Source organism: Ovis aries, chromosome 15, assembly GCF_016772045.2.
Source record: "Ovis aries strain OAR_USU_Benz2616 breed Rambouillet chromosome 15, ARS-UI_Ramb_v3.0, whole genome shotgun sequence".
In the NCBI taxonomy this organism is placed as follows: domain Eukaryota; kingdom Metazoa; phylum Chordata; class Mammalia; order Artiodactyla; family Bovidae; genus Ovis; species Ovis aries.
In genome coordinates this window covers 53,256,248-53,270,474 of record NC_056068.1, presented here as the reverse complement: position 1 = coordinate 53,270,474, position 14,227 = coordinate 53,256,248, and the positions used below count along the sequence as shown (strand labels likewise).

Here is a 14,227-nt window from a genome sequence, read left to right as displayed (position 1 = left end):
TCCAAATTCTACTTCCTCAACACGTGCCCAGCCATCACTTCCTGGCCGGTTGGAGAGGGTGGGCTCTGTTCCCCACACCCATCCTCAGACATTGATGGAGCCTCTCCTGGGTCTGGGTAGTCCATCACCCTTTAGGATGGACATCTGAATCTGGCTACAGTATGTCCAGTGTGGTTTGACCTGACATGAGGAGGGGACCATGCTTCTGATGACCCAGCGGTGGTCAAGGAGCTGTTTATGCACCTGGAGAGCCCTCCCTCGGCCTGCTGGCAGAGCACAGTTCTCCCCCACGGCTTCCCACTGGGCAAGTACTCAGAACCCACCTAATTACTGAGGACAGAGTTCTGGGCACCGGATCCAGCAGGCTGCGGTCATAATCAGCTAATTAAACCACCCGAACACTGCTTCTCGGTCCAGCAGACAGGAGAAAGAGGGGTGGTGAAGAGTCGTGGGAAGCAGAGGGATGCTCCACGCAGGGAGAGTTCAGACACCCGGCCTGCTGAGCTGAGCTGGGAAAAGAAGCAGGCAATGGGGAGAGAGGGTGGGGGGCAGGCAGGGAGAGGGACAGCCAGATGAGAGAGGGTGCTGTCTGGGGGCCGCACTCGAATGAGATGAATCAGAGCAGCCATCTGGTCTGGGAGGCAGGGATCCCACTTGGTCACTGTTGCTGTGACATCATGGACGAACTGCTTTTCCTCTTTGGACCTCAGTTTCTCCGTGTGTCAAGCAGCAAAAGCGTTGGCTTGGAAGGTCCCTGGAACCCTTTGATTCGGTTCAACAGCTTGCAGGGGAGGAGGCGTCAACAGCAGACTGTGTTTCTGCCCAGTAGCTTGGCCTCTCGCAGTCCTGTCTTCTGAAAGCGGCTGCTTGGGACTGACCCAGCCTGAGACTGAGGCTCTGTAGGTTAATCACGAGGGAAGGACGTAGATGGCATTGGGCAAGTCCTCGGCCTCTGTCATGCCCTCGTCCCTGCTCTGTTCTCCTGACTGTCCCGTGGCTCCCAAACTAGTGTCCTCGGCGAGTGACCGTTGAAGGTTGTGCAGTGTCTTTTCCAACAGTCTAGAAATATCCCAAGAAGCACCCTACGAGTGTAGGAATGGGGTTCCCTGAAGGTAAAGCCACAGGTCTGGACTATGGATCTCAGAATCACAGAGACTTGGCTTTGTTTTCTAGCAGTATTGCTCCGTGACCTTTGGTGAGGGTCTTAAACTCTCTGGGTGTCAGTTTTCTCATTTATGAAATAAAGATAATAATATCCTCTATTGCAAGTAGTTGCTATGGGTAGAGAGGGTAGGGATTTGATAAAAGTCATTGTGACTCTTAACACTGGCAGTGGACTCAAGCTTTTCTTTCTGCCTCCTCTCTCCTGCATCCCCTCCCCCTTCCTGTCCTGCCCAGGACTGTGTGCTCTGCTGGGTGTGCGGGGGCGGGGGGGCTGTGCTGGGCAGGAGGAGAAGGTCAGATGATGGCTGGAAAGGGAAGTGAGATTGCCCAAGGGAGGGGAGGGTGGAGCAGTTGGTGCTGGGGCAGATGGGGCCCCCCTCCCTTTTGGCCCCTCATTTATGGTGGGTTCTCTATGGGGAAGTGGGGAGAGCTTGGGGGTCAGGAAGCTGGGGGCAGGAGAGGGCGTCACAGAGGGTCCCAGGCTTCTCTCCTTTATCCCCACCCCCAGGGGCCGGGTATAGAGCCAAGGCCCTGATTTTCTGCCAGGGAAGCCAGCAGACCTCTGTTTCACACACTCAGACAACAGCCCTTCCTGGTTCTCAACCCCTAGCGGGAGGTGCCTGCTTGAAGCCGGGGCACTTGGAAGGCAGTGCCTGCCTTGGAGGTCTGTGAGGTCTGGAGGAGAGGCAGCAAAGGAGGGGACCAAAGCCGCCTCGGCCTCCCCGCACCCCTCCCCGCAGTGCTGGGCTGTGACAAGCCAGGGCCTCTGACTCCAAGGAAGCTGGTTACATAACTCAGCCGGACTCCCTGCTTCCTTCTTCCATTCTCCCCAGAGAGGCCTCGGGAGCTGCTGCTTTGCTGCTTTGCTTTGATTCCCCGGGCCCAAGAGGTCATTGAGACCGTGCCCCTGCCGAGGGCAGTGATAGGCGCTGCCCACACCATCTCGGGAGGAGAGCTGCATGCGCTGTCCGCCTGCAGGCTCCGGGTCGGCTCTGCGCACTGCTCCCCTTCCCATGCTCCTGGGGGAAGAGCTGCAAAGGGGAGAAGCCTCATTAGAGGAAACAGGCTGTGTCCTGAGATAATTTGCCTGCAAAGTGCCCCGGAGGGAAGCTGACCTCTCTGCAGCTAGAGGAACGGATAATCAGCATTTTCCAGTTTGTTCAACTCAGTTCCACAAACATTTCCCCAGCACTTACTGGGTGCCAGGCCCAGACCTCCACTCAAGGCATGTTCCTGAAGCCGTCTGCCCACCCACTCTGCCCCTGGCCCCGCCGTGGCGTGTCTCTCCCAGTGGGCAGCTGACTTACGAGGCGGCTCTGCTCCTATCTCGCTGCTAAGACCATGCCCTTTCTCACAGACTGGGGCCTGGCTGTCCTGGGTTCTGGGGTGTCAGGGACCTCATGACAGGAAGCATGGGGATTCCTCTGGGCTAAGCTTTTTTACAGTTGGTAAAAAAGGGCTTTATGCCCTTGGTTTATGCCCTTCCTGGTCAGTGCCCCCGCCCCCAACCCTGCCCTCCCAAGCAGGTTCCTGTGGACAGACACCCTGTGAGTACCTGCCACACTGCAGGCCCGCGCTGGGCCCTTGAGGTATGAGGAGGAAACAGACAGGTCTCCACCCTCGTGCTGCTCCTATCACTGGGGAAGAGGGAAGAGATCATACCGGAATGCTGTCAGAAGTGGGGTGATGGGAATTCGATTATACCAGGGGCAGAGCAAGCCCATTCATTTACAGCCAGGGCAGAGCAAGCCCAGTGGAAAAGAGTTAAAGGCAGCTCCGCAGAAGCAGGGAGGTCATAGCAGCCAGCTTAGGAGGGTGAGTTTGACTTGAACCAGAAGTGACGCTTGTCTTGGCGGTGCCTGTGACTGATGTTCTCAGTGGGGACTGACTTCCTTCATCAGAACTTGAGCACCCACTATGCGCCAGGCACCCGAGTCAGACACTTAACTTCCTCTGCTGTCAGTAAGGGTGTGGTGGTACTGCTGGAGGACACAAAATCTGGGGTGAAAAATGAAAGTTCTGCCACGTGACATCAGAGTGAGTGTTCGAGCCTGAACAGAAGAAATGGGGCAGGTGTAAGAGGAGACACCAGGCTCAGCAAGCCCTCCATGGAAACCAGGAGCTACCTGGGTCTCCTCTGGTGGTGGGCGGGGGTTGGGGGGGCAAAGGCTTCACTCCAGCTGAGAAGACCCTGCAGAGGTCTGATGACTGTTCCCAGAGGAGGATGGACATGAAAGAGCAGAGAAACCATGTCTTATGAGAAACAGCTCTACCCTTGGGGGGTCATAGGGTGGGGATGGGGCACGTGTCTGCAGCTCCAAGGGCCGTATCTGGGAACACGGAGGCCAAGTAGTGGCGTGGTAGAGAGAGGAAGCTCTTGGGGTTCTCACCTTCCCTCCATATCAGTAGTTTTGTGTCTGTGTGCTGAGTTTTTCCGCCTCTGGGCATAAAGTTTCCATCCTTTCTGTATCTATGCTAATGAAAGCACCCAGCACATTAGGAGGTTGATTTTATTATGGGTCTCTATAGCTCCAGGGCAGTGGAAGAAACCTGGAAGCATTTTTAAACTCAGTAAGGAGAACATTCTCTTTTTGAAACAGATTTTAATATCCTAAAAATGACAGAGATGATCACAACGGCATAATGGAATGGTTAATATGCACATATTCATTTTTCATATTATTCAGAGTGTTCACTTTGGCAGCAGCGACTCCCTCAGTTCAGTTCAGTTGCTAGGCATACCTGAAACATTTCGGCCATCTCTGATGCTCACAACTTTGCAGAGTCAACTTTGCCAAAAAAATTAATAATAAAGTTTTTTAGTAGAACTTTCGAACGAAGAGCCATGACCCAGTCCTAAACTGAGCCCTGGCACAGATGAGTTTTCATCGGATGGTAGAGGTGGGGTGGTGGTGGGGAAGGTTCCGAACTCCATGGAGAAAAGAAACCCTCTCCTAACCCTGAGGGCACTCAGCCTGATGGTGATGGATAGCTGCATGGTTCCATCACCAAAGTGCCCTTCTTCTCCCCATTCCACAGCCACCAGCTCAGTCCAACCCCCACATCCGGCATGGACTATTGCAGTGGTCTTCTGCTTGGTCTAAACCCCTCAAACCCTCCTCTCATTCTGAAATTCGCATCTGACCCGGTCCTTCCCCAGCTTAAAAACCAATCAGAGACTTCCATGGTGGTTCACCGGTTAAGATTTCCACACTCCCAATGCAGGGGGCGCAGGTTTGATCCTCAGTCAGGGAAGATCCTGCATGCTGCGTGGCACGGCCAAAGAAAACACCGATCTGTTTCCTCTGTTTCCTGTGAGAAGGTCGTATTCTTCCAATGGCACTGGAGGCCTTTTCCTCTCAGGCTGCTATCCTGATTCTCCCCACCACACAGCTAGCTTTCTGGCTACACTGACTTTTTTGGATCTTTCCCCACAGCCTTTGTACTTTTTCTACACATACGTGTCTGTTCAAGCCAGTCTCTTATGCATTCCTCTCCTGCCTGGTGAAATCTCCCTTGTATCTTGAGGTTGAACCTGAGCTCAGTGCAGTTCAGCTAAATGCAGTGCAGTTGAGCTGCATTGAGTACCTACTGTGTGCTTGGACACGACACCTTCCCTTCACTCTGTGTTCACTGCCCAGGCAGAGTCAGTGCGCTCCTCCATGCTCCCTTGGAGCCTTATAGGTTTCCAAGACAGAGCATTGTGTTGTAATTGGCTACTGGCATGTCAATTGCCAGTGCTAGAGGGCAGGCATGTGTCTGGTACCTAGTGGACCTCCAGTTCCTGATGTGCGTGAGACCAACCTGGGTAAGGTCTGGGTTTGCAGAAGTGCATTGAAACGGAGTACAAGCAGCACACTCACACACACGCGCACACACACACACACACACACACACACACACACAGCTGTTATACTCAAAGAAATGGGGGCCAAAATTGGGTATTGGGTAAGGAGTGAGTCAAGGAAAATTCTCTGGAGGAAGTGAACCCTGGGCTGCTGACCTGAAGGAGAAGCACTCTTTCCTTCTTCTCACTTCCCTCCTGAGCCTGACTGAAAGCAAACAGCTGAAACTGTGGAAAGGGAAATGCATACATTTTCTACTAAGGGTTGAGATCTCCTAGCCTAGAGATGATTAAATAGGTATATACCTCCTTCCTCCCTTCCTTCCATATACATTTTCTGAACCTCGAGGAGATGCCAAACACTAGGGCTACAAAAACTGATGAAATAAAACATGTCTTTGTATTTTTCTGTCTTAATGTTCATGCTGGAGCCTGTCCTTCCCTTTATCTGTCTTGTTGGAGTCCAAGTCTTGGCACGTCACTTATAGCTCCAGGACTTGAGGACTGGTCACATCATTTTTCTAAACCTTAGTTTTCCTATGCATGCGTGCATGTGAAGTTGCCTTAGTTGTGTCTGACTCTTTGCAACCACATGGACTGTAGCCTTCCAGGCTCCTCTGTCCATGGGATTCTCCAGACAAGAATTCTGGAGTGGGTTGCCATGCTGTTCTGCAGGGGGTCTTGCTGACCCAGGGATCAAACCTGTGTCTCCTGGGTCTGCTACCCTGCAGGCATATTCTTTACCACTGAGCCAACAGGGAAGCCCTTCCTATGCACACCATGGAGGTAATAACACACTCCCAGTAAGGTTGCACTTTGTAATGTGTATGAGGAGCTGCACAAGTGCCTTTGACAGTGGTCCATCATGGAGCGAGCACTGCTCTCAGACTGCAGGCTTCCTGAGGGTGGGGAACGTGTCCAGTGTGTCCTCTCTGCCCAGCACAGGACCAGGCACACAGTACATTAGAGTGATCAACTATCCCAGTTTTCTTGCTCTGTCTCAGTCCCACAGCTAGGGAAAACTCTCAGTCCTGGGTGAATGGAGACCGTTAGTTGGTCACCCTATACCATGGTCTCCATAAGGGTTTGTAGAATATGGATATGCTGCTGCTAAGTCGCTTCAGTCGTGTCCGACTCTGTGCGACCCCATAGACGGCAGCCCACTAGGCTCCCCCATCCCTGGGATTCTCCAGACAAGAACACTGGAGTGGGTTGCCATTTCCTTCTCCAATGCATGAAAGTGAAAAGTGAAAGTGAAGTCGCTCACTCAGGTCCGACTCTTAGGGACCCCATGGACTGCAGCCTACCAGGCTCCTCCCTCCATGGGATTTTCCAGGCAAGAGTACTGGAGTGGGGTGCCATTTCCTTCTCCAAGAATATGGGTATATGGATGAATAAATCATGAGGGACAGAGTCAGGACTTGGAGAGCAAAAGCCTGCATTAAGTGGCTGGCTTGTGGCACGAGAAGTGATCTTGTGAAGGGTCTAGAAGGCCCAGCAGGTAGAAGGTGGGAGGCGGGCACAGGGCCCTCTACTGCTCTGCAGGGAACACAGAGGCCCTGAGTCTGTAGTTGTTGCTTTCAAGTGGGTTTCCGGCTTCCAAGACCCACGTGCTCTTCGTCAGACTCATCCAGGGAGAAGGCAGTCATTGAAGCCACTTTCACTCGGCGAGTCTGTCATGAGCTCCTAGTTTCTCCATTGCCTTTGAAGCTGGAGGCTGTGGCTCCTCCACCTGCCCTGTTTGACCAGTCTGTCCACTGCCTTCTGAAATGTCCACTCCAGATGAAGTGGAGGCCTGGGCCTGGAGGTGGGAGAGCAGGGCTGCAGCCCCATTCGCCAGCTCAGGCCCAGAGAGAGTGGGGCCTCCACTTCCCCACCTGTTCCTTGGGGAGGCAGCCGCTCCTGCCAGGGCGTTTGAGGGATGTCACTTGTAGAAGTCTCTGTGGTGTGTCTAACACTACTATGCACATGTGCTGCGCTGTGCTTAGATGCTTCAGTTGTGTCCGACTCATTGCAACCCTATGGACTGTAGCCTGCCAGGCTCCTCTGTCCATGGAATTCTCCAGGCAAGGATACTGGAGTGGGTTGCCACGCCCTCCTCCACGGGATCTTCCTGACTCAGGGATCAAACTCGTGTCCCTTGTGTCTCCTGCATTGGCAGGTGGGTTCTTAACCTCTAGCGCCACCTGGGAAGCCCAGTATGTGCATAACTGGTGGTGTTGGTTGTCCACGTCTATAAATGGGGACACTAAAACTGGCTCTGTAACTTGCAGGACTGCCGTGTGGGCCCAGTGGGATGTAGGAGGTGGGAACACTTGTCAGCCATGTCATAGCCTTTAAGTATTTGGGGAGGAGGGGGTCTCAGAAGAGCTGCCTCTGCCGGCCCCGGGGTTCCAGCTGCAGGTGGAGGCAGGCCCTGCCCACTAGGCGTAGAGGGGCCCTCTGGGGTGTGCCTTGGCACTGCTGTCCATGTGACCACACAAACCCTGTGTCAGCCCCTGTGCTCGGGTGGCTCTGCTCCTTCTGAACCATGGCAGGAGAGAGATGGCTAGACAGACACGGCAGGGTTTAGTAGCAGCAGGACGCGGGACAAGAAGAAGGAATGTTCCGGAGCCTCGTCTGTCTGTTGGGCTGGAGGCAGGGCCTTTGTGAAGGCGGGTTGTGCTCAGATCGCCTCTGGGCCCTTCCTCCAGCCCAGAGGCGGATTCACCGTGAGGCTGGTGCCGCTTCAACTTCAGGCCTTCACGCTCCAGGGCCGTTTCCAAGGCCCAGCAATGTGTCCACGGGCTCAGAGGGCTTGAGAAATGTGCAAAAGGAAGAAGATATTTTTGTTTTTTATAAGAGAGCTTCCAAACTACATGAGCTTCAGTCTCTTTCAAGCCTGGATCTCCCCCTGCTCTGACCAGGAGTCCTTTGTGCCAGGAGGTTGGTGTCACGTCACTGCACGTCCTCAGGGAGTTCTCATCCCACTGTGGACCTGGTCATCACTTAAAGCCCTCTCTGCTGAGGCAGGACCTGAAAGACGTCTGGGAGAGCCAGTTCTGGGCCAGGCCAAGCTCATAGGAGAAGGAGAAGGGGGCGGCAGAGGATGAGATGGTTAGATAGCATCACTGACTCAATGGACATGAATTTGAGCAAACTCTGGGAGACAGCGGAGGACAGAGGAGCCTGGTGTGCTGCAGTCCATCCAGGCTTTGCGGAGAGTCGGACATGACTTAGTGACTGAACAACAACAAGCTCATAGCTCTTGCTTGCTGTCAGTAACAGACTGGAAAGGTCTCTCTGCCCTCAACCTTACTCATCTGTGAAATGGGCATAGCTCTTACCAGAAAAGGCTGCGGAAAGGTTGTCATGGGAGCTCAGTAAATGTTGGCAGAAGCTGGATGGACATGATGCGGGGAGCCCATCCCTTCTGTTGGGATAGCGTTGCTAGCTGTCAGATTCACCTGCACTGTACGATGCCTGGTGCTGGGCTCTGGGGATGCAGGCTGTGGGGGCAGGGGGTGGTGGTCAGATGAGCTAAGAGGGGCTAAAGGGTTTATAAGCTGTGAAGTACAGCTCTCTTTGTCAACTGAGTGGCCCTTTTGTGTGGGAGGGCAGGGTGGAAGTCTGGACTGTCCTTTCCCACAGGTGCAGGGGAGGTGGTGGTGGTGAGGTGCCTAGCTGAGTTTGTGCCTGAGAAAAGCTGCCTGTGTGGGCTGAGCTGACCTTTCCTGCTCAGAAAGGAAGGTAGGCCGGCAGGGTGCATTGCTTCCCCCTGCAGATTTGGGGAAAGGTGGCTGAGTGGTGGTTGCATCCTGTCCCTTCCAACTTCCAACCTCAGTGCCCCTTTCAGGGAGTGGGGGAAGGAGGAGCTCAGGCGGGAGCTATGAGGAAAGAACATGGGTTTTGGTGTCAGGCCAGGCTTCAGATCCCACCCTTACTGCTTGTTATGTCTGTGACCTTGAGACAATTATGTATAATTTTTATGAACCTCAGTTTTCTCATCTTCAAAATAGGGTTGATAAGGGAATTTCCTCACAGTCCGCTGGTTCGGGCTTGGCACTTTCATTACCAGGGGCCGGGTTTGATCCCTGGTCGGGGAACTAAGATCCTGCAAGAGGCAAGCCATAATGCTTCCCCCACCCTCTGCCCAAATGGAGGTGATAATATCCTCCCCCAACACCCCGGGGTTGCTGTAAGGCCTAAATGAGATAATGTAGGCTAAGCACAGTGCCTGGCACACAGTAGGTACTCAATAAATGCAGATTGTCCCTCTCTTCTGCCCCGTGAACCTCATCATCCTATCTTGCACTCCATCCTTTACCCTTTTGAGAGTGCCCTCAGTTGGGCTGCGAACTCCCCGGGGGCATCTGTTGTGTTTAGTTCATCCACCTTTATGCTCCAGCCCTGGCACAGCACCTTCAATGCACTTTGAATTGGTTGGCAAGAAGCTGCACTGGCCGCAAGAAAAGAGGGCTAAGTTTTAGCTGGAAACTCAGTGCACATCCACTGTGTGCTCCTGCCGAGGCCTACTGTGTGGAATCTGCTCTGCAGAGCTTGAGTGGCTGCTTGTAACTTGCTGGACTCCTCTGCTCTGGAGGCTTTGTCTTCTTTTCTCCCAAGCACTTAGCACTCATGTAATCAAACCAGTCTTTGGTCAGCCTTTAAGATCCATCTCTTCCCACTGGAATACAAGGGGCCACGGGAGCTGTGTCCCCAGGTCCTAGTGCCTGGCACAGGGGACACACATACATTTTTGTTGGCTGTCCTTTTCTTTCCCTTCTCTGAGCTCAGGCTTGGTATCCCTCCCAGCCCAACCCCTTTCCAGCTGGGGCAAGTCTTCCTGCTTCTTTCAGCTTCAATTTCCTCATCTCTAACGTGAGCATAATGGTGGTCCCAGATAATCAAGTGATCAGCTGGGCCTGGAGCAAGGGAAGGACTCCATCACATCAGTTCCTGTTTTTAAAATGATCTCCAAGGGTCCTCCCATTTCTGACCTTCAGTGACCTCACTGCCTCTGGCTGGGAGGAGACTGGGGAGAACATTCCATTCCTCACAGACCCTCTGCACTGGTCTCACAATGGATTTGGAGCTCTGTGCAAACTGTTTATGTTTCCCCAGTAGAGTTTATTACCCAACTGGGCCTTCTGCAATTAATTACTAGCCAAGCAAATAACTTGTCCCTGGGAGGCTGGGCTTGGCATAAACATTTACATCCAGCCAGGGGCCGGCCCAGGGGCTAGGCTCCTTCTTCCAGCCTCAAGAGCAGAGAATGGTTAGAGGATTAGGGTTGGGAGGGCTGGGATGGGGTGAGGGGTGGGGCTAAAGAGAAACAGCTTTCCTTCAGCAGCTTTTCCTGGGCCCCTACCTTAGCCTTTGAGGTGCTGGGCATCTGCCTTCTCTTTTAATCTTCCTCAGGACCCCACAAGTAGAGTCCCTGTTTGCAGATGAAGAAATATGGAAGAAATTGAGGCTCATGGAAATTAAGGAATTTGACCAAGGACACACAGCGTGCAGGAGGGGCAGGATCTGAGGGTTCCCATAGCAGCTGTGTAGAGCAATAGACTAGAGACGAGAGGACAACAGTGGGAAAGCACTGAGGGAATGAATATTCATTTGATCGATTGGTCATTCATTCATCGTGTTTGTGTCGGCCCCTGTTGCGCGTGAAGGGGCCGTGAAGAGGCGGTGGTGACTCTTAGTGACTGGGCTGAGACTGTTGGTCCCCAGTGAATGCTGGAAACTCCCTCAGGATGTCCCATTAACAGACCAGCTTTGGCTGAAGGAGGTTTCTTGGAGGGCTAGGAAGGGGGCGGCCTCTCTGAGTCTCTAGTGGTCATAACCACCTCATCTTATGCCAAGAGATGGCTCCAATGGAAGTAGCCTCTAAGGTCAGCCTCCTTATCCCAACCTGGAATGTGGAATCCCAGAACCTTGGCCCCCTGCCTTTGGGCTGAGAAACCTCAGAAAAGGTTTATCTCCAGGAATAGCAGGGTCCCTTGTTTATGTCTGAGAGGGAAATGGCTGATTGGCAAGGGAAGCCCTCCTTGCTCTCCTGATCCCCCGGCCCTGCCCCATGGAGGGACTGTGAGTTCTGTGTTTTCTAAAGGCCCCTCTTCCAGCCCAGCAGTTCCTGCTCCCCTCCACAGCCCCACCATGCAGCTCTCTGGAGCCTTCTGCCGGGGGCCATCTTCTGTCTTTGCAGAGAGGAGAGCTGAGACCAGGGAGGAAAGGGTACCTGTTTTGGATATAGCGTGCCTGGATCCTGGAACCCCTTGGCTTCAGGTCACGGTGGAGACTAGGGCCCAGGCTGAGCCATCCATTGCATGTTGCCTAATCCTGGCCCAGAGCCTGATGTGTGGTAACCAATGCCCAGGAAACGTGTGACCTGGGGGAGAAGTGACCAGCTGATGGGACACGTAGGAAGGACACTGTGATCTGGGAGGCAGGGGGCTTCAGCCCATGGCACTCTCTCTCCCGGGAATGGACCTTCTGGGAACTGAGGCGAAACAATAGTCCTCACCCTCAGGGCTGTGGTGAGGCTCAAAAGGCAGCGAGTGACTATTCACAGCGGACAAAAAGTGGAAACCAGTGGCCCTAATGATCATCAGTGTATGCGTGGGTAAACAAATTGAGGTCTGTCTATACCACGGAGCATCATTCAGTCGAAAAAAGGAATGAAGTACTGATGCATGCTGCAACATGAACCTTGGAAACATTGTGCTATGTGAAAGAAGCCAGACACAAAGGTCACATATTGTGTGATTTCATTTATATGAAATGTCCAGAATAGATACGTCCATAGACCCAGAAAGCCGACATTGGTGGTTGCTGGGGCCTGGGAGGAGGGGCGGCTGGGAGAAGAAACCACTCGAGAGTGACGGATTTTAGTGTGGAGTGGTGGAAGTGTTTTGGATCTGGAGTAGAGGTGGTAGTTCTGCACAGCGTTGTGACTGCAGTAAATACTGCTAATTGTTGACTTCAAGCTGGTAAATTTTGTTATGTGAATTTCACCTCAATAAATTATTGTTTTAATTGCTAATAATAAAAGCAGCATTGTGAGGAGGAGGCCCTGGAGATGAGATATGGGTGTTCAGGGGTGAGGCTGCCGGAGAAAGGATGGGTGGGGGGGTGCTGTGACGGGAAAGGTGTCCAGTGGGCGGCACTTTGGGAGCCTGATTAGGACCCAAGGTTCCAGAATAAGAATGGTTGGGGGCAAAGATGTGTCCTTGGGCGGGTTATTCAACCCCTCTTTGTTTCAGTCTCCCCTCTGGAAAACGGGAATCATTAAGTTTTTATTATGGCAATCTAAATCTTTTATGATCAGTCCTGAATATTCACTGGAAGGACTGATGCTGAAGCTGAAGCTCCAATACTTTGGCCACTTGATGAGAAGAACTGACTCCTTGGAAAAGACCCTGATGCTGGGAAAGATTGAAGGCAGGAGGAGAAGGGGACGACAGAGGATGAGATAGTTGGATGGCATCACTGACTTGATGGACATGAGTTTGAGCAAGCTCTGAGTTGGTGATGGACAGGGAATCCTGGTGTGCTGCAGTCCATGGGGTCGCAAAGAGTCGGACATGACTGAGCCACTGAACTGAACTGAAATCTTTTATAATGGAAAGCTTAGCAGTTTTCTTGAGCATTAAACTAGTTAATATTTGTGAAGCGCTTAGAATAGTGCTTGGCACAAAGTAAGGTCTGCATAAGTGTTAGCTACGTTTATTATGGCTCATTCACATTTTTATTTATTTGTTCATTTATTGAGCACCCCTGCTGAGCCAGGCTCCGGGGCTGCATTCTGGGGACACAGCTGTGAGCGTGACTCAGGGTCGGCTCTCAGGAGCTCCCTCCCGTCCGGCCGAGCCTGCAGCTTCAGCTGTTAATGAAAATTGTTCATCACTTCCCACTTCTCCGGAGCTGCCTAAGCAGGCACTGTCTCCCCTGGGATCAGACAGGTCTCCTCCTGAAAACTCCCCCTGGGTTTGGGGGCTCGCGCCTTGGACTTGGAGGGAGGGCTTGCCGGGACCTCAGTTCCTCTACCTGTCAAAGAGGAGGACAGGCTGGCCGTGCCCTGGGATTGCTCTCAGCCTCTTGTGGCCTCCAAACCTCTGAGTCACATAGTTCACCAGCCTGTCTTTGGGATGGGCCTAAGGTGTCACATCTGCTGAGATTTAATTTATAAAAAATAGACAGCCTTTTTTTGGGCTGCCCTCTGGGGCAGTAGGGGTTGGCAGGGAGTGGGGGGACAGGTGGTACTTCCTGAGCTTCAACCTTCAAGGACTGGGCTCCTGCCCACTTTTGGGTATGACCAGCCCCCATCAGTATTCCCTACCCCCCAGTAATCACTCAGGCAGAGTCTGACCAGAGCTCTCCTAGACTCAAACCATCTGATTCTCGCTGCCACCCTGTGGGCACCTCTTCTGTTGCCATCCACAGTCTATCACCTCTGCACGGTCATATGCCCTACCCCCTCACTGGGACAACCAACACGCACACACACACACACACACACACACACACACACACACACACACACACACACAATCACCTGGCCACTTGCACTCCCATTCACCCCCAGCAAAATCTTGCTGAGTGCTTGTTCCCCCTTCTCATCCTCCAACATCTGGATCCCTCCCCACCACCCCCTACCGTCCCTGGCTCTCCAGCCACCTGCCCTCTGCCCCCCATCCCAGCCCGGTCTCCACTGTTGTTTTCCCTTCCCAGATGCTTGTCACTGAGGTTGTCTCAGGGCAGAAGGACAGAAAAGTCCTTCCAGGAAGGAGCTTGCTGTCTCAGTTTCCTTTTAAAAACAAAGCTATGTCTTGAGTATCTTGAGTCGGGCCTTCCAGAACTGCCCCCCTGGTGGTGGAAGGAGGTACCAAGCAGGCAGCTGAACTAGGAGAGGAGGGGAGGGGCAGAGCCAGGCCAAGCCAGGCTCTCTGGGTCTTGGAAAGCCCCGATGTATTCGTATTCCCCTTATTTCTCACAGACACAGGCATCTCATTCTCATAGACACGGTTGCCGGCCCTGCAGAGCTCGGCACACTGTGATCAGGGAGGGTTTCTTTGCCAGAAGGTTCGTTTTGTTCAGCCCTTCGTTCATTCATCGGTCTTTGCTCTGTGCCAGGCCCTGTGCTGAACCCTGGGGACAGAGTGGGGTGGGACCTGGTTCCTGCCCGAGGGCTGATGAGAGAGGCTGCTTTGTGCTCACAGAGACGCCTTGCCTCTGATA

At 53.1% G+C, this 14,227-nt stretch overlaps 1 protein-coding gene across 6 annotated transcripts in view; it reads left to right on the top strand.

Annotated features, from left to right (window-relative positions):
• ARRB1 (arrestin beta 1) overlaps positions 1-14,227 on the top strand; it is a 77,208-nt gene that overhangs the window by 7,781 nt on the left and 55,200 nt on the right. For 4 of the 6 annotated variants that reach the window (XM_027979541.3, XM_012096067.5, XM_060400025.1 and 1 more), the window contains exon 1: positions 9,795-14,227. This exon is cut by the window's right edge. The exons of the other annotated variants lie outside the window; for them this stretch is intronic. The gene's annotated coding sequence lies outside the window, so the exon portion shown is untranslated. Of the gene's footprint in view, positions 1-9,794 lie in introns of those variants that run through there. 6 annotated transcript variants of the gene reach the window in all.